Source organism: Pelophylax lessonae, assembly GCF_965119305.1.
Source record: "Pelophylax lessonae genome assembly, chromosome: 2".
Lineage (NCBI taxonomy): Eukaryota > Metazoa > Chordata > Amphibia > Anura > Ranidae > Pelophylax > Pelophylax lessonae.
Window position 1 is genome coordinate 214,605,795 of NC_138769.1, and position 19,467 is coordinate 214,625,261.

At 44.7% G+C, this 19,467-nt stretch overlaps 1 pseudogene across 1 annotated transcript in view; it reads right to left on the reverse strand.

The window, feature by feature from the left end:
• Positions 1–565: 565 nt before the first annotated feature.
• LOC309548031 overlaps positions 566–19,467 on the reverse strand; it is a 41,359-nt pseudogene continuing 22,457 nt past the window's right edge. Inside the window, exon 2 of the transcript in view lies at positions 566–1,562. The product of the transcript in view is annotated as an uncharacterized misc_RNA (transcript). The remainder of the gene's footprint in view (positions 1,563–19,467) is intronic.

The following is a 19,467-nucleotide window of genomic DNA, read 5'->3' on the forward strand; positions in this document are numbered from 1 at the left end:
GCCTGCATAGAGCAGGTGTCAGGGTGATTCCTAGGAAGGTGACGGACTGCGTGGGGCCTTCCAATTTATGCTCTGATATGGGCACGTTGAGGTTGCTGAACACACCCTTAATTTGTCTTAATCTAAGGGGGGTTTGTCGGGCCGTTTGACCGGCAGGAAGTCATCCAGGTAACGTATGACTTTCTGGCACTGCGCCTGGTGAGTTAGGATCCAGGTGAGGGACTGAGCGAATGTATCGAAGAGCCATGAACTGCTCTTTGAGCCGAAGGTCAGTTTGGTAGCAAATAATCTCTCTATATGATGCCATGCTGCTGTCACAAGGAAGGTTCAATGGGTAAGAGTTTAAAAGCATCTGAAATGTTCGCCTTAGACAGCAATGTGCCAGTGCCTACGCTAATGATGGATTGTATAGCTAAGTCAACGGATGCATACTTTAGAAAGAACTCTTCGGAAGGAATCAGTGAGTCAAGACTGGAGATGTGGGAGGAATGAGGCGCGGAGAAGTCGTACACCAAACGTAATTTATTTGCGAATTTGCCCTTGACAAGCCCAATAAGGATAACTCTCAATGTCTCAAATGGCGACACATTGAAGGGCCTGATAATAAATCCCCATTACAGCTTGGTCTGCAACAGATTGTCAATAGCCTGTTCATCAGTGGAGGCTGAGCAGAGGTTCCTGCACTCATGGGTGGTGTGGGGTAGGATGATGAGCCCCGTGTGGAATCCAGAGATAAACCCGCACACCAGGAATAGTGCGTATGCGGGTGAGAGGAAAGGTAGAACGCCAGCCATCGTATGTTTACCCGGCTCAGTAAGGATGAGTTGGGACTCTTGATGGTGCATGTGCTCTTGGGATTAGCTCTATGACAGTTGATCCAAATGTGGAGCAGTCGGCATTGGTTGCCATAGTTGAAGTTGTTGCAGATAGGCATCTTGCCTAGTAACTGGACGGGCCGTCCCAACTTGTCCACCTGAGGATGTTGCATATAGGTAAGCATGCCTTGAGTGGCACTAGAGGGAGAGGGAAAGGTCAAGGAACATCTGACGTCTGTGTTGGGGCACCAGTTTGCTGTGTGCGTGGAGGATTGGAAAACGGTGCAAAGCAGGGAACACAGACCCGCAAAGTGGCGGCAGAATACCTTGGTGTCCACAATGCTCCAATTCATGCTGGTTTGGAACTGGGCGAGTTTGGCTGCGGCTCTGGCTGCGAACGAGCAGTGGTAGTCGTAAAACCCAGAGCCTCTGTATTTGCATCCTAAGTCAACTACGGCATGGAGGTACAAATTCATCTCTTCCCTCCTGCCGGGGTTGGCCGAGCACAACATGTTCCTAAACATACCGAAGGCCAGCACAAACTGACAGTTTGCGATTGAGCCTAGGGTCTTTGGCCTTCAGAACCACGGACACGTCCCCCCCCAGACATAGGACTTCCTTTCCCATCCTTTCCCACTAGGATGTCTTTCCTGATTCCGGCAGGGAGGAGGTGTGCAGGAAAAATAGTGGAACTAGTGTCCGGCGTACCTGTGGGAGGTAGTGCCAAGACGGGAGCTGCGACCGTGTCTAGGGGGGGTCACTGCTGGGCGCACTTCTGTGACTCCTTACTCTTGTCTGCACATCGGAATGTGCTGCGGTCAGCGTGCTGATCATGGTGTGCAGCTGGGCGACATCTGAGGAGATGGACTGCTGGGTGCTGAGTGCAGCTTCTGCTGGTGTTAGGAACAGCAGCCTGAATAATACGGCTTTCCTGGCCGTGGCGGGGAATGGCCCTACGTCACAGTTCTGCCGTGAGCTTGGGGATAGTCCATCCCCTGAAGGAACTGAGTGCTCCCTGGCTCGGAACCCGTGGTGGGTGACAGAGGGGCAGAAACAAGGTCCTCACTGCCGGACTGTGACTTGACTCCAGCTATAATGAGAAAAGGGGGGGGTGTATGTTTAAGAAGAGTTTTGAAAAATTAGAACAGCGGCGGAGAATAGGAAAGAAGCAAGGGGGAGAAAGAACAGAAAAAGGAACCACAGGCATAGTGTAAATTTAGAAAAGTCGAGGAGTGCAGGGCAACTGAGGTTAGCCATAAGGTGACTGACCAAATAGCCAATAGCTCAGGTGCCTGGTCAGTGTCATGCACTGACCAGTGAACCAGAGCCCCAGGGGCGTACTGGGGTGGGAAGCTGCAGTCTGGTTGTGGCCTAAGTAGGAATGTTGCGTTATGTATTAGGTGACATATGGTTGGTCTGCTAACGCCTGCACTGTCAGCAAGCAACTTTTAAGCAATCGTGTCTGCGTAGTTTGAAGGTGATGTCTTTCAGAAATAGGTAAGAAAGAAAATGTGAAAGGAGCTAAGCGCCAAACCGGCAGCCCAATCTGTGTATGTGAGGTATCGAGATGAATGAAGGGTGCCTTGTTTTACTCTATAAACAGCAAGTGAATCGCACATAAATTGCACTACATTCCTGTGCAATTCCCATTCTGATTCTGTGCGTTGCATGCAATGACGGGTTGGGGGATGGGTGACACACAATGATGAGGCGAGGGATGGGTGACACATAATGATAGGGTAGGGGATGGGTGACACGCTATGACAGGGTGGGGGATGGGTGACATGCTATGATGGGGTGACGGATGGGTGACACGGAATGACGGGGTGAGGGATGGGTGACACGCTATGATAGGGTAAGGGATGGGTGACACATTATGATGGGGTGAGGGACATGTGACATGCAATGACAGGGTGGGGGACGGGTGACACGCAATGATGGGGTGAGGGATGGGTGACACGCAATGAAGGGGTGGGGAATGGGTGGCACGCTATAATTGGGTGGGGGGTGGGCGACACACAATGACAGGGTGAGGGATGGGTGACATGCTATGATGGGGTGAGGGATGGGTGGTACTCAATGACTGGGGTGAGGAATGGGTGACACGCAATGACGGGTTGAGGGATGGGTGACAGGCAATGACAGGGTGTGGGCTGGGTGACAAACAATGACGAGGTGGGGGATGAGTGACACACAATGACGGGGTGAGAGATGGGTGACACGCTATGACGGGGTGAGGGACGTGTGACACACAATGACAGGGTGAGGGATGGGTGACATGCAATGACAGGGTGAGGGATGGGTGACACACTATGACGGGGTGATAGATGGGTGACGCGCAATAACTGTGTGATGGATGGATGACACACAATGACGGGGTGGGGGATGGATGACACACAATAATGGGGTAGGGGACAGGTGACACGCTTTTACATGGTGACAGATCAGATGGGTGACACACAATGATGGGGTAGGGGTGACAGGCAATGACGGGGTGAGGGATGGGTGACACACAATGACGGGATGGGGGATGGGCGACACGCATTGACAGGGTGAAGGATAGGTGACACACAATGACGGGGTAAAGGATGGGTGACATGCAATGATGGGGTGAGGGATGGGTGACAAAAATGCTGTGGGGGTTGGAGGAGGGGACACACAGTGCTAGGTGGGGATGGTTTAAAAATACCAATGAATTTTAAAGAAAAAAAAAAATACCAATAAATTTGAAGTGAAATAAATAAAAAATAAAAACTATGAAAAAAAAAACCTAAATATTCCAGGAGTAATATGTTAAAAAATAACTTTTTTTAAAAATGATCTATTTGGAGAATTGGAAGGAGCTGTGCTGCTGTCATTGTCCCAGGGGTACATTCAGCTTTGAGCCAACGAACAGAGGACTATCAATTACAGGCCTGCTGTCAATCCTATGAGACAAGGGGTAGAGCAGGGGGGGGGGACAAGGGCCGAGCAGAGGCGGGGTTGCAGTCCAGAGCTCCAGATTCCCATGCCAAAGGACATGGGAGGCTGAGCTACAGCGTATTCCATGGCTGGGGATCAGGTGTTCGGGAGCCCAGCCAGCTTCTCCCCACAGGGATATAGTCCTTGTGGAGGGAGCGCGTACGCACAGGTGCCCCCTTGAGAACGGCGCTGCAGAGGGGGCACCCATCTGGGAGAAGAACAGGAAGTGGGGAAAACAGATCCCAAAAAAACACATTTCCAAACTAAAACTAATTAAAAGGTTAGTGAATACATATAACACTAGTGTAAAGAGTATACTTTTTAAAAAAACGTGAGGGTTTAGTATCACTTATATACACATGAACACAAACTCAGCATCAAGTATACAATTATTACATACACATCTTAAAAAACACATATGAATGCATATAATCGCATACCCGTGTAAATGAGCCCTTAGTCTGGAAATTCCAGAAAGAATCAGGACATATAATTTAAGGTGTCTTTTTTTTCTTTTTTTTTTACTTTTTATACTAAAAAGTCCTCAGTAGAAATGAGTTATCAGTAGACGCAAACACAAAAAATGATATACAACTTTTTGTCAGAAATATGAGTCATAATTTAGAAAAAAATATTTTTGTACTCATTTGGCAAGAGACAGTGATGCATAACTGAAATTATTTACCAAAGACTTTATGACACATAATTTTACCTTAAATTGTACCACAGCAATAAATGATACTTTGCCTATTAGAAAGCCTAAATGGCAAGACATATTTGTTATCGCCTGATGCACTGATACATAAAATACATAAACTGATTTCATAACGTTCACAAAGACTTTTTCCCAGATGCAAAATTACTTACATTTTCATTGCTGACAAAATGATTGGAGATAGAGTGGCACTTGTTATGCTAGAAAAAGAAGTCAGGCGGTTCTTCATTGTTACTAGGTTGGAGAAGAATTACTATGGCAACACGTCTCCGTGAAAAAAAAAAAAAAAATGTACAATACATTGTTAAATTGCTTTTAAAAACACTTAAAGGCAAAATAAAGGTCAGTGACTAATAATTAAAGCAGCAGCTTATGGTAGATGGCGCTTTAGGTTAAAATTATTCTTGGATGAGCTTGAATATCAGATGTTTCAATTTAAAAAAAAACAACTAGAGATAATTATTATGGTCAGTATGGTCATTCCAATAACAATGTGTCATGTTATGCAGAAAGATCTTTTTGATAAGAGATGCTGTTTTCTCAGTATGAGACAGATTGACTCAGACCCAGTGCTCTCAACCTGAACAAAACTGTGCCCCAACAGACTTGTGAACAAATAGAAAAAAACCCCAGAAAGTTCCAAAATGCAGTCAGATAAATAGGTAAATTATGTTTTATGCAAAAAAAATCACATTGGTTATCAACCAATTTTTTGTGAGTTCTGTTCTAGTAATGCAAGTAGATCCGTCATAAAAAATTAAAAGAAAATCTCTTTTAAAGGTATACTGTACTCTCAGTCTTAGTCTATCGCACCATTAAAAATATTATTAAGCGCCCTATTTAGCCCGTATTTCAAAATACCATACCAATCTGAAACTCCCCTCTGGGTGTCTCTAGATGTCCACAGCTGCAATCCCATTTGTTTAAATAATCTATTCTGGCTCCATTCAGCAGACAGGCGGACTATCTCTAAACTTATTAATAAACTTACCTTTAAGGGTCCTTTCACACAGGCTTTCCGCCCAGCAGAGTCCATTTTTGTCAGTGGGGTTAGCTCCACTGATCCCCACTGAGCAGGCGGGTGCCAGGTCCATCTCCAATCACTGTGCAGAGTCGGACCTGTCAGAGTCATGCTGTCCTCAAAAAGGAGATCGGATGAAAATGGACCGCCTGTCCGTTTTCATCCTTCCCATCCGATCAGATCCTCCAGACAGATGGAAAATAGTGTTACTATCCATCTGGATTTCATGGACAGGATCAGATAGCAGCGGATGTCAGCGGACATCTCACTGATGACATCTGCTGCTCCATAGGGCTGAATGGAGCATCCGATCGGGTCTGCCTGAAAAACCGACAGGCGGACCTGATCAGAAAGCCGTGTGAAAGGGGCCTAGGGCCGGACACATGATTAGAAAATTGTATGAAATATACTGCTTTCAAAGCGATCATACGATAATCTAATCGTTAGTACACAGCTTTTGGGAGCCGATCATGACAATTCATGCACAAATTATCCGATGGGACAAGCACGAAAACGTTTAGTCAGTACAGTTATCGTCCGAAAATACAATACAAATACAATACATGACATTACTTCCGAATTTTTATTCTGTCGTATGAGAATTTTAGTAACTTTAGTAAACTCTTCATTTTTATATGAGATTAGCATGCAAAAAAAAAAAAAAAAAAAACGGATGATAATAAATCTGATAATCTCATGGTGTGATAATCTCATGGTGTGTACCAGGCATAAGAGTTTGGGACGTGAAATTTTCTACCGATCTTATCTCCCCACACAACAGGAAAAAGAACTACAATCTAATGAGCTATTTCATTGTCTTCAAATAAAACACTTCTTGCTAACCAATGTACGTTGCTCAAAAGGCCCTAGGATGCTCACATGCTTTGAAACTAAATGCAACACGCTGAAGGCCTGATCTCATTTCTATTCACAAATCATGGCTTCAGCCTCACAACATCTGCCGGCTTAGTCCCCGTTCACACTGGGGCGACCTGTGAGGCGACCTGGTCGCCTCACAGGTCGCCTTCCATAGGGAAGCTGCGGACCCGTTCTAATAGGAGCGACACAAGTCGCTCCGACTTAGAAAAAGGGTCCGGAGCTTCTTTGGGGCGACCCGGAGCGACCGTCATAGACTCCAATGTTATGAAGTCCGTGCCGGCCGCTCCGAGGTCGCGGCGCGCTGCTCGCACCGCGACCTCGGAGGTCCCCCCGGGAAGTCGGATCGCCCCAGTGTGAACGGGGCCTTATACCCAGAAATAGTCGTCAACCTGGGACTTGACCTGGATGTTTAAAACTGGACCCTGGTTTGGGAATCCAACAGATCTTGTTCAACTAAGGTCCTAGCAGTGGAGACAATTTACAAGAATTTATCCAGAGGGTACCACATTCCCTCAAGAATGGCTCACTATATTGCGCACCACTTTGCTTCTGCAACTGTAGAAAAATAGGCACATTGCTCCACGTGTGGTGGACATGTCCTATAGTCAACTACTTCTGGACAAGTATTTACCAGCTAGTCTCCAGCCTCCATGATACCCCAGGCCCCTTTGCAGCTCAATATGCCCTTAAAAGTCCTAAACCCCCAGGTATACACAAGAACGCTTTCAAGTTACTACTCTATGTCTTCACAGCAGCGAAACAAACAGTTGCTAAGGCATAGCAGACCCCCCACACAATCCCTGACAAGCCAAATTCAGGGTCAATAATGTCCTGATATATAAAAAAACTCCATGCAAAACTCCTGGACAGGCTTGAACGCTTTCAAGACACATGGAGACCCTGGATTTCTCCATGGGGGGACTGACCAGGCCCTACTGCCCACAATACCAGAACCTACAGATCTATCCAATCCATCCGCAGATGCCAACACATCCACCTTAAAGAATTTTGTGAAACTGTGCACCAACGACCAAGTGGCTGCCTTCAACCTGCGCCACTGACGCCTGATGACTCAAGAAGCACTAAGCCCCGACTAGAGTGTGCCGTTACATGGAAAGGAGGAACCTGATCCCTGATAGAATAGGCCTGAGTCTGATGCATCTGGAAATGGTTGCAGAAGAAGCGGACAGCCCTTTTCTTGGCCCGTCCATGATCACAATTAGTGAGTCTGACCTCCGAAAAGACTCCGTGGCTGCCAAAAACATCCGGATAGCCCGAGTCTGAGACACAGGGAAGGCAACACAATGCCTTCATTCAAATGGAAATTAGAGACTACGGTAGGAAGGAATGACGGACATGGGTGAAGAACCCCCTTATCTTTGTGGACCACCATAGGGGGTATGACAAGATAACGCCGCCAGCTCAGCAAAGCGATCATACGATAATCTAATCGTTAGTACACAGCTTTTGGGAGCCGATCATGACAATTCATGCACAAATTATCCGATGGGACAAGCACGAAAACGTTTAGTCAGTACAGTTATCGTCCGAAAATACAATACAAATACAATACATGACATTACTTCCGAATTTTTATTCTGTCGTATGAGAATTTTAGTAACTTTAGTAAACTCTTCATTTTTATATGAGATTAGCATGCAAAAAAAAAAAAAAAAAAAACGGATGATAATAAATCTGATAATCTCATGGTGTGATAATCTCATGGTGTGTACCAGGCATAAGAGTTTGGGACGTGAAATTTTCTACCGATCTTATCTCCCCACACAACAGGAAAAAGAACTACAATCTAATGAGCTATTTCATTGTCTTCAAATAAAACACTTCTTGCTAACCAATGTACGTTGCTCAAAAGGCCCTAGGATGCTCACATGCTTTGAAACTAAATGCAACACGCTGAAGGCCTGATCTCATTTCTATTCACAAATCATGGCTTCAGCCTCACAACATCTGCCGGCTTAGTCCCCGTTCACACTGGGGCGACCTGTGAGGCGACCTGGTCGCCTCACAGGTCGCCTTCCATAGGGAAGCTGCGGACCCGTTCTAATAGGAGCGACACAAGTCGCTCCGACTTAGAAAAAGGGTCCGGAGCTTCTTTGGGGCGACCCGGAGCGACCGTCATAGACTCCAATGTTATGAAGTCCGTGCCGGCCGCTCCGAGGTCGCGGCGCGCTGCTCGCACCGCGACCTCGGAGGTCCCCCCGGGAAGTCGGATCGCCCCAGTGTGAACGGGGCCTTATACCCAGAAATAGTCGTCAACCTGGGACTTGACCTGGATGTTTAAAACTGGACCCTGGTTTGGGAATCCAACAGATCTTGTTCAACTAAGGTCCTAGCAGTGGAGACAATTTACAAGAATTTATCCAGAGGGTACCACATTCCCTCAAGAATGGCTCACTATATTGCGCACCACTTTGCTTCTGCAACTGTAGAAAAATAGGCACATTGCTCCACGTGTGGTGGACATGTCCTATAGTCAACTACTTCTGGACAAGTATTTACCAGCTAGTCTCCAGCCTCCATGATACCCCAGGCCCCTTTGCAGCTCAATATGCCCTTAAAAGTCCTAAACCCCCAGGTATACACAAGAACGCTTTCAAGTTACTACTCTATGTCTTCACAGCAGCGAAACAAACAGTTGCTAAGGCATAGCAGACCCCCCACACAATCCCTGACAAGCCAAATTCAGGGTCAATAATGTCCTGATATATAAAAAAACTCCATGCAAAACTCCTGGACAGGCTTGAACGCTTTCAAGACACATGGAGACCCTGGATTTCTCCATGGGGGGACTGACCAGGCCCTACTGCCCACAATACCAGAACCTACAGATCTATCCAATCCATCCGCAGATGCCAACACATCCACCTTAAAGAATTTTGTGAAACTGTGCACCAACGACCAAGTGGCTGCCTTCAACCTGCGCCACTGACGCCTGATGACTCAAGAAGCACTAAGCCCCGACTAGAGTGTGCCGTTACATGGAAAGGAGGAACCTGATCCCTGATAGAATAGGCCTGAGTCTGATGCATCTGGAAATGGTTGCAGAAGAAGCGGACAGCCCTTTTCTTGGCCCGTCCATGATCACAATTAGTGAGTCTGACCTCCGAAAAGACTCCGTGGCTGCCAAAAACATCCGGATAGCCCGAGTCTGAGACACAGGGAAGGCAACACAATGCCTTCATTCAAATGGAAATTAGAGACTACGGTAGGAAGGAATGACGGACATGGGTGAAGAACCCCCTTATCTTTGTGGACCACCATAGGGGGTATGACAAGATAACGCCGCCAGCTCAGACGCCCTGCGAGCAGGAGTGATAGCCTTCAAAAAGGCTACCTTCTTGGAGAGCGTAAGCAGGGGAATCTCCTGAATATTCTCAAAGGGAGGCTTCTAGAGAACTGAAAGCACCAGGTTCAGATCTTAAAGCGGTAGAGGAGACTGCACCAGTTGAGTCAGATGTGGAACCTCATGAATAAAGGTACACACTTGGGAGTGCCTGGCCAGGGGTCGCTGAATGAAGACCTCCAAGGCAGACACCTGGCCCTTGATGGTATTCAAGGCCAATATTTGCTCAACAACTCTTTGAGGGAAGTCAAAATGTGAGCCACCAAAAAAGAATGAGGGTGAACTCCAAGTGATTCTCACAACAAAATGTACACGTTCCACATACGATGGTAGATCTTCCCAGAGGTAGATTTCCTAGCCTTCAGCAGCATCGGAATTACTAACCCAGTCAAACCTCTATCCTTCAGCACCTGGCTTTTAACAGCCAGGCTGTCAAACCAGCGGCTGTAAAACAGGATGGAAGATCGGCCCTTGGGATAGTAGATCCTCCCTGAGAGGCAGTCTCCAAGGGACATCAGCAACCAGCCGCACCAGCTCGGTGTACCAACGACCAACGAGGCCAATCCGGAGTCATTAGAATGACCGGAATCCCCTCGGTTTCAATTCTGCACATAAGCCGTGGCAGAAGCTTGAGAGGAGGAAAGGCATAGATCAGACAAACTCGCCCACTGTGCTACCAGAGCATATGTGGCATCTGCCAAAGGCTTCCGTGACCTTGGCACAAACCTCAGCACCTTTCTGTTGAGCCAGGACAAATCTACCTCTGGGAAGTCCCATCAGGAGACATATCTGATGAAACACATATGGAAAAAGGGAACCCTGGTCCACGCCTGCCGACTGAGATAGTCCGCCTGTTAGTTTTCCACTCCTGGAATGTGTACAGCAGAGAGGGCTGGAATGAAGCGTTCTGCCCACTGGAGAATGCTGGCTACTTCCAGGGCTGCCAACACACTCTTTGTACCACCCTGGGGATTGACACAAGCCACCACTGTGGCATTGTCTGACTGAATCAACACCGGACCCCCCGGAGGCGATCCCTCCAGTGATCCAGTCACAGCCCGATCGCCAGAAGTTCCAAGACATTGATCGGTAATCTGGACTACTCTAGCGTCCAACAATTCGGAGCAGAGCTCAGTCGGACACCTCCCCACCCGGACAGACTGGTGACCACTGTCCAATACAAGGGGAGAAAGGATTTGCCCTGCCGAAAAGCCGGGGAGCGAAGCCACCAGACCAGAAACCCCCTGGTTTTCTGACTCAGCGGGGTCTCCCACTACCTGCATTCAAGTCCGAAGGGAGAACCATCTGCTGGACAACAGGAGATGAATCGCAGCATGAGACTTCTGGAGATTGTCCAGAGGAAGGAACACTCTGGCTAGAGTGGAATCCAGAGTCAGACCCAGATAATCCAATTTCTGGAGGGACCCCACCAGACTCACCACCCTACCAGAGTAGCACCTGTCTGCACCAGGAAGCAATGCTCCACTTGTGGTGCCCAAGGGGAAAGAAAAAACCCAGGAGTAAACACCAGGGGAAAGTAGGAGCTGTCATGACCGCTGCTCCATTAGCACACCGAACCAATGAAAAAAAGTCGCCCGACTACAAAAAAACATGGCTCCCAGCCTTAGTAAGAAATAGGCTACAACAAAATGGCCATCACATGCGGCTCCACGAGGCTCCTAGGGACCTAGGAGGGATCCTTGGAGCCCTGGCATTTACCCAGCAAAGAGAGAGGGCACTCTCCTTGTTACTGGGACACAGAACCCCAGTAACAGCAAGTGCCCCCCTTAGCTGAGCAGCCCAGCCACTGGCGGTGTGCCCCCCCACCGGTACATTGCAGCACACCAGCACCAGTCACTATCTCAACCCACCATGCTACCCCAGATGGGGGGTTACCAGATGGCCCACAGGGACCACCAACAACCAAGGGTGGTCTGAGGGGAACCCACAGGTCCGACCATCCCAGGGAGGGGCCCGCTTCCACCCCAAAACCCTCCAGGGGGAGAGGGGATAGCTACTCACTATACCAGGAACCAGGCAGGCACCATTCCAGACAGAACCTCCTCGTCATCGAAATGGGTCTATCGTATGTGACCTCACAAGGCATTTAACTCGCAGGCCTGCCCCCAACCAATGGGGCTATGTCGTGGCAGACCTAGCGTGGAGCTGTGGTCTGCACGCCTTTTCTGGCTAGACTGGGGTGACCACTAGATCTAGATTATCCAGCCCATCGCCCAGGGCCGCAGTTGATTGTAGATCTTGCAGGAAAAAAACAGGAGAAAAAAAGCTATCTAAAAGGAAAAAATTGCCAGGACCAGATATCCCAGCAGGGAACTAGGTCCTTACTCATGATTAGGCAGAAAAAACTGAGGACCTATAGCAGAGAGGGGGAGTATACCACTTGGGACTGCCCATAGGCGTAACAAAGTCTTTTTCCTGCCTAGGGGGCGATATAACCCTATGGTTCTGAATAATGGTGAAGCTGTGTCCGTTAATGAATGAAAGGGTTGTTATGGGCTTTCAGTGTTTAAAACTGGTATTGCGAAGGTAAAATACCGCCTCCATGCTTTCTGTCAACTGCCTCTGAAAAACAACCCACCAGAGATTGCTATTCAGAGAAGCAGTAAACGCTATTGCACATATAATCAAGGCCTGTGTGTGATAAGAATTGGACAACCATGTAGGCCAGATTTTCCTTGGAGAAGCACTGTACATTTGGCTGTGTTCCCCCCAAAGTTTTTTTTTTTTTCCACTGGGGAAAACTAAAGAGAGGCATAAATATGTTGCTGTAATTGTGATAAACCAACTCCCATGCAGCCACTGTATATCTATATGGGAGGATGGGAGCAGCACCAATGTGGGTGGTTGTAACAGTAAGACCTCCTGTATCGGCCACTCGCATGCGCTCCACTGTAAGTGGCCCTGGTACCATGAGATTGTTGTGATCACAGTTGCAGTAGTAAACAAGGCTGTCATAGTTTGATCTCTATGATTTGACACAGCAATCACTTTATTTCAGAGCCAACCAGTGTCCCTGTACTGTGTTATAGCTGTGACCAAACACAGCATCACAGTGTAAACAAGGTTTCATGAATGAAACCTTTGAACAGGCTTACTGATTGTTCATCACAGTGATCTTCACTGTTATAGACAATCACAGTGTAAAAAAAAAAAATCTTGATCACCCCCCCAGAGCTCTATGGTAACACTGCACTGCTCTGGTGACAGTATGCTAAAAAAAGTAAGCGGCTTCCCCTCCTTAACAACCATGTTGTTTACTGATTGTTAAGGATGCCAGTGGCAAATGTGAAAAAAGCCCACTGTCTCTAATCACCGACACACCAGTTACAGTGTCCATGATCATTATTAGATGCATAATTTATGCCTCCAGAAAACCTGAAGGTGCTCATTGAATTTTGTGTCTCTATATGTGGCTAGCATGTGAAAAAGTCTCACATATGTGCCATGCTCAGGAGGAGTAGTAGAATGTTTTTTGGGGTGTAATTCTAAGTATACCTTTGCTGTGTGTTAAAAACATCTTATCAATTGACAATTTTGTGTAAAAAAATACCTTTTCATTTTCTTTCTTGCACTTTCCAAAAACTTGTAGTAAAAAAATGAAACTTTCAAAAGGCTCACAATGCCTTTCAAAAAATACTTTGGAGTGTTAGTTTTCCAAAACCGGGTCATTTCTACCCTCCTGGTGCTCCAGGGCCTCAACAATTTGATAGGTAATCATACAAATAGATGTGTAATTTAGGCCCTTAGAATGCTTGAATGTGCTCCATGGATTTTGGGTCCCTCTATGCGGCTAGGCTGTGAAAAAGTCTCACTCATGTAGTATCCAGAATGTAGCGTAGTAAAAATGTATTTTGCAGTGTAATTGTAAGTATGCCTATGCTGTGTGTAATAATGAAAATTACAACTTTGTGGAAAAAAAAAATGTAATTTCTTTTTTCCCAAAAATAAATGTAGCAAATAAATTACAACTTTAAAAACTCACTAGGCTTCTTATTTTATACCTTAAACTGCCTACTTTCCATAAAGGGATCATATGGATTTTAGGGCCTCAAGAAATTAGATAGGCAGTTATTACATCAGGGCAGATCGATTTTCAAACATATACAGTATATGTTTTTAGATCTTAGAAACAGAATAATATACACTGATGTTGGTTATTTTTACCAAAGAAATGTGGCAGAATACACTGTGGCCTAAAGTGATTTTTTAAATTATTTATTTGCAAATTATATAACAAAAACTAAGAAAAGTAGTTTTTTTTTCAAAATTTTCTGTATTATTTTAATTGTATAGCAAAAAAAAAAAAAAAAAAACACGTTGATTAAATATCACCATAAGACAGCTCTATCTGTATAAAAAAAAATGCTTGGGTACAGTGTGCTTGACTAAGCAATTGTTATTCAAAGTGTGACAGTGCTGAAAAGCTGAAAAATGGCCTGGACTGTAGGAAGGTGAAAGTGTCTAGTTTTGAAGTGGTTCCACCCAAAAATGGAACTTCCGCTTTAAGGCCTCCTGACCCCCTGACATGCCACATTTGGCATGTCATTTTTTTTGGGGGGGGGAGTGGATACCTATTGTTGGCAGGTGCCCACTCCCACTTCCGCTCGGGCCGCATAGGCGGCTCGATTGGAAGTTCTCCTCTCCCCCTCCCTCCCTGCAATCTTCTGGGACACGTCACAGGTCCTCGGAAGATTGCCTGTCCACTCAGGGCACGTAGTGTGACTCGCGCATGCGCAGTGCACACCTGGCTGTGAAGCAGCAAGCTGTCAAAGCCGGGTGCCCACACTAGAGATGCCGGCCCAATGGCAAGAAGAGGGAGGGAACCGAGGCTCCCCCGGGCCACAACGCTGAACCGTGGGACAGGTGAGTGTGTGTTTATTAAAAGTCAGCAGCTACACGTTTTGTAGCTGCTGACTTTTAATAAACACAAAAAGGGGTGGAACTCTGCTTTAAACAGCATAGACCACAGAGAGGGCCCTGGAGACTATTACAAAATAGAGAACTTGTATCAAACAGTTGTCTTTTCAAAGAAGGAGCATATTTTTAATGTCTTCATTTTGTGAGACACTGAAGTTATACTAGTAAAACGGATTCAGACATTTGGACATTATTTTCTTTAACAGCACCATAAAAAGATCCTGTATATGTACTGACAAGAGAGGGAATAAGGAATGGCTGCAGAGAGTGTGAAGTTAATGGAACAGTCTAACAGTCTGGGTCTGTTTCATGGTAAGTGAGGATGGAGCAATCATTGAGCCTTCCTGTTGTAAAGAGAAACACGAATGACAGAGAAGCAGTGCTGAAATGTCCAATGTCAGGTTGTAGATGCTGATTAGGAGAAGAGGCTAGACGTGATGTATTATTAATTCTGCATCTAGTTAAAACCTCTCTCTAGCAAGCAATAGAAACACACGTTTGGGTGCACGGATGTAGTCTGGTCTATGAAAACTGAACACAGAGTCTATGGTAAAAAAGCATTAATACAGTACATAGGCATGCATCCCGAAAAAGATGTTGTTCCCCATCAGTACGAATGGCAACTGGGGTCAACCACCATCCTACTACATATCTATGGAGAAGAAGCATTGTCACCCTACAACTAGAAGCATATTAGAACTATATTAAAACCTCCCCCTCTCCTCATCTTCATAATATATGGGAAGGTGTAACAGTAGCCCACAGAAAGAAATGGGAATGGTGCTAAATGCTAAAAGTGCAGAAGAAACAGAGGCATCTCACCCAATTTGGATCAACATGTGTTTTTCTTTTTATGTAACAGATACAATAAAAAGAAAATGAACTTGTAGTCTCATAAAAGTCCAGGTGTTCCATTCTTGTGAAAATCACATTACTGACATTCAGCAAAAATTGCCCATTGACTATAGATTTTCTGTTGATTTTTTTTTTTTTTTTTTAAACATAGCCCTTCTACTTTTCTGTACAAGATAACAATAATCACAGGTAGTAGAAAATTGCTTGAAGTGTGATGACCTCAAAGTATAAAATAACAAAACTGGCTACCCACTATATTGGCAACCTAGTGAAGTGAAAAAAAGCAGTAGCAGGTTTCTTTATGGTTTTGAAAAATAAAGTTGGAATGGATTCTTGTCTTTATAAAGTATCAGAAAATGAACAGTAAAGTTTTCATTTAACTCTTGTATGGAGAAGAAATAAGAATGGAAAGAACCTTGGTTGCACTGTTAATATTTAATAATGTTAATTGTGGCCGGTCCTGGTGTTTCTAGTTCCTCATTCAAGCATGGGCAGATATCCCATTGTCTTTTATTCTCTGGAAGACATCTGCTCACCCATGGGCATGCTATATCCACTAAAAGTCCATTGTCATCCCCAAGTCTGCTGCAAAATCTAGGATAATTTAGTCCACAAAGTCAGTAACTCCTATTGTTTTCTGCACATTTTATCTACTAAAATATCTGCAACTTTCAATAGAAAAGAAAAGATAACTATCGAATAAAATTAGCCTATTTTTAGGTCGTCACATTAAACATTTGGTCATACCGTATTCTCGTAAAACATCTCTGATATCAATCACATTATTAATCACGCAAGACATTAAGCAACCTGCAAATGACTAGTTGTTGCATTTATTAAGTATTTTCTTTGTAGGAATCCTGATTCATAATGCACCGGTACTCTTAGAAAAAATAAGCAGCTTGCAAGTTACCTATCTAAATTTTTTAGTCATACGTACCGGAATTAGAAAGAGATGGGGGTTTACCTAAATAACCACAACCTTTCACTATTGATGTCAGCTTTACATTTAAATATATAAATAAATACATATCCACTGGGGGAGAAAAACCTTTCTTTTGAACGACAACCAAGGGATGTATTTGATGACTAATGATTGCTACTGATTGTTGTATCTACTAAATACCTGCTGACTGAACCGCTTCAGTAACTTTTTTTTTTATTTTTACTTATATTCCCCAACCTCAGTTTTCACACTTCTCCATTTATTGTATGCGTGTTAACATGAGTTGTGTTGCACATTTATGTGCAAAGAGTTCTGACAGCCTCTTAATTTTGAGTGGGCTGCCAATGCACTGGAACAGATCAAAAAATGAACATGCGCCATTTTTCCAATGCAAGCGCACAATAGTGTGCTTCCTTTGCATTGTGGTGTGGCCAGCAATTGCAGCCTGCCAATTTCTCTCACAGAATGCTTCCATTAAACTGCAAATGCTTTTTACCATCTTCTAGACATACTTAAGATGGATGTACACTCCATTCATGAAAATTGCCTGTAGTTTTTTTTTTTTTTTTTTTTTTTTTTTAGCAGAGACCCTATAGAATAAAATGGTGTTGTTTTTCAAATGCAATTTTTTTAGAAAAGAAACACTTTCATGAATTATAAAAAAAAAAACACCAGTAAAGTTAGCCTATTTTTTTGTATGATGTTACCCTGAGTAATCCTGGTATCAAGATACATAACATGTCACACTTTATCCATGCTTTAAACACCTTTACAGGTTACCAGTTTAGAGTTGCACAGGGGGTCTGGTGCTATAATTATTGCTCTCGCTCTGACGTTCGCGACAATACCTCACATGTGTGGTGCGTTCACCGTTTACATATGCGTGATGGAGCTACGTATGCGTTCGATTTTGCGCATTAGCACGGTGGGACGAGGGCGCTTTCCTTTATTTTTATTAAGAAAACATTTTTTTTTACTTTTTTTATTTTTTTTTGTATTAACTTTATTGCTATCACAAGGGATGAACGACATCTCTTGTGACAGCAGGGGCTGTGACAGGTCCTCTCCTCTGGCCTCTCATGTAGCCAACCAGACCGAGATCGGTCCGATCGGTTGCTTCTCTGGCTGCTGGTGGCCAGGTAAACAAAATGGGGAACCCGGAAGTGACGAATACTCGTCGCTCCTGGTTTCCAGGGTTGCAGAGAGAGGGGAACAACATCAGTTCCTCTCTCTCTGTACCAGGCAGCCTTTGCTGCTGGCTGCATCGCTCCCGGTCTCCACGATGGGACCGGACAACGTGGTAGCGGTGGCGGCAGAGGGAGGGGGATGGGACCCCCTTCCGCCACCCGCAAAAGTGATTGAGTGGTCAATAAGCCACTCAAATCACTTCTGCCAAAAAGAGAACCAACAGCTGAACAAAATGATACTGGGATGATGCCTGTATGTGCAGGCATCATCCCGGTATTACCACTGAACCCCAAGGATGTACGGGTACGTCCATTTGGGGGAAGTGGTTAATGTACCCTTAATATCTTACATAATCATATATGAAAATTTCATTTTTTACAGAGAATTAGATAATGACTGTCAGCTTACCCTTTTATTACAGTTTAAATTGCACCAGTGTTTGCAAAGTTGCCCCAGTAAGTATGATTGTAAAGTAAGAGCTGAATAACGTCTATACATTACCCTTGCAGAATTGGAAAATTGTTTTCAACCATGTTTCTACTGAGGTATACAGTGAAAACAAGCTAAAGTAAACTCTCTCAGAACTGGAGACACCATGAGTTTTCCAAACCAAGTGGTTCATTTCACTTATAGCATTTATTTTTAAGCTCTATTTTTAATATGTATTAAGAATTATAGCACAATATGAGATGTAAGGTTTTCAATAACAGTTACTGAATGGTATTCACACAATTTTTTTTTTTTATATCAAGATAGGTGTATAGGGGCATCTCTGTCATTTTTTGGATTCACATTATAGGGTTTACTAAATCTACACCACAGCAGCAGCCTTATTGTAAATTCCATTTTTTTATTAGGAGCCATAGCATTGGTATACTACTATAATATTAGCAATTAAAGAGTATCTATCACACATGAAACAAGATCTCTGTGTACACCGGAATGTGTAGACACCGCAGGAATCTCTTTTTCATTTCGGGCGGGTCCTTAATGCGCATGCGCAAAGCGGGCTGCAAAAATCAAAAAAAAATAAAAGTCAAATGTTTTCATCATTTTAGGGCTCTTTCACACGGCCGCTCCGTATGTCCGCAAATCATCCTATTTTTTTGCGGATGATTTGCGGACATAATGCAAGTCAATGGCATTGCGGATGTCAGCGGAATACCATCCGCTGACATCCGATTTTCTTCCTTTCAGTTCTGTTCCGTTTTTTGGAACAGAACAGAACCCTATTTTTCCTCCGTTCAAAAAACGGAAAGGAAGGAAAATCGGATGTCAGCGGTGTCATCCGCTGACATCCGCAATGCCCATAGACTTACATTATGTCTGCATATCATCCGCAAACGGATGAGATGATATGAGGACATACGGAGCGGATGACACAAATGTCATCTGCTCCGTGAAAAAAAAAAAAAAAAGTCCCGCAGCGGACAAAAACAGCGGAGCGGCCGTCTGAAAGAGCCCTTAGGCAAATTTGTATTCTGCTGCATATTTTTGGTAAACATAAATCCCAGTAAGCGTATTTTAATTGGTTTGCGCAAAAGTTATCGCGTCTACAAACTAGGGGGAAGAATTATGTCATTTTTTTTGCTACTAGTAATGGCGGCGATCAGCGATTTTCAGCGGGACTGCCACATTTTGGCGGACAGATTGGACCCCTAACTGACATTTTTGACACTTTTGTGGGGACCGGTGACATTACTACAGTAATTAATGTTAAAAAATATGCACTGTTACTGTAGTAATGACACTGGCAGGGAAGGGATTGACCCAGGGGCGATCAAA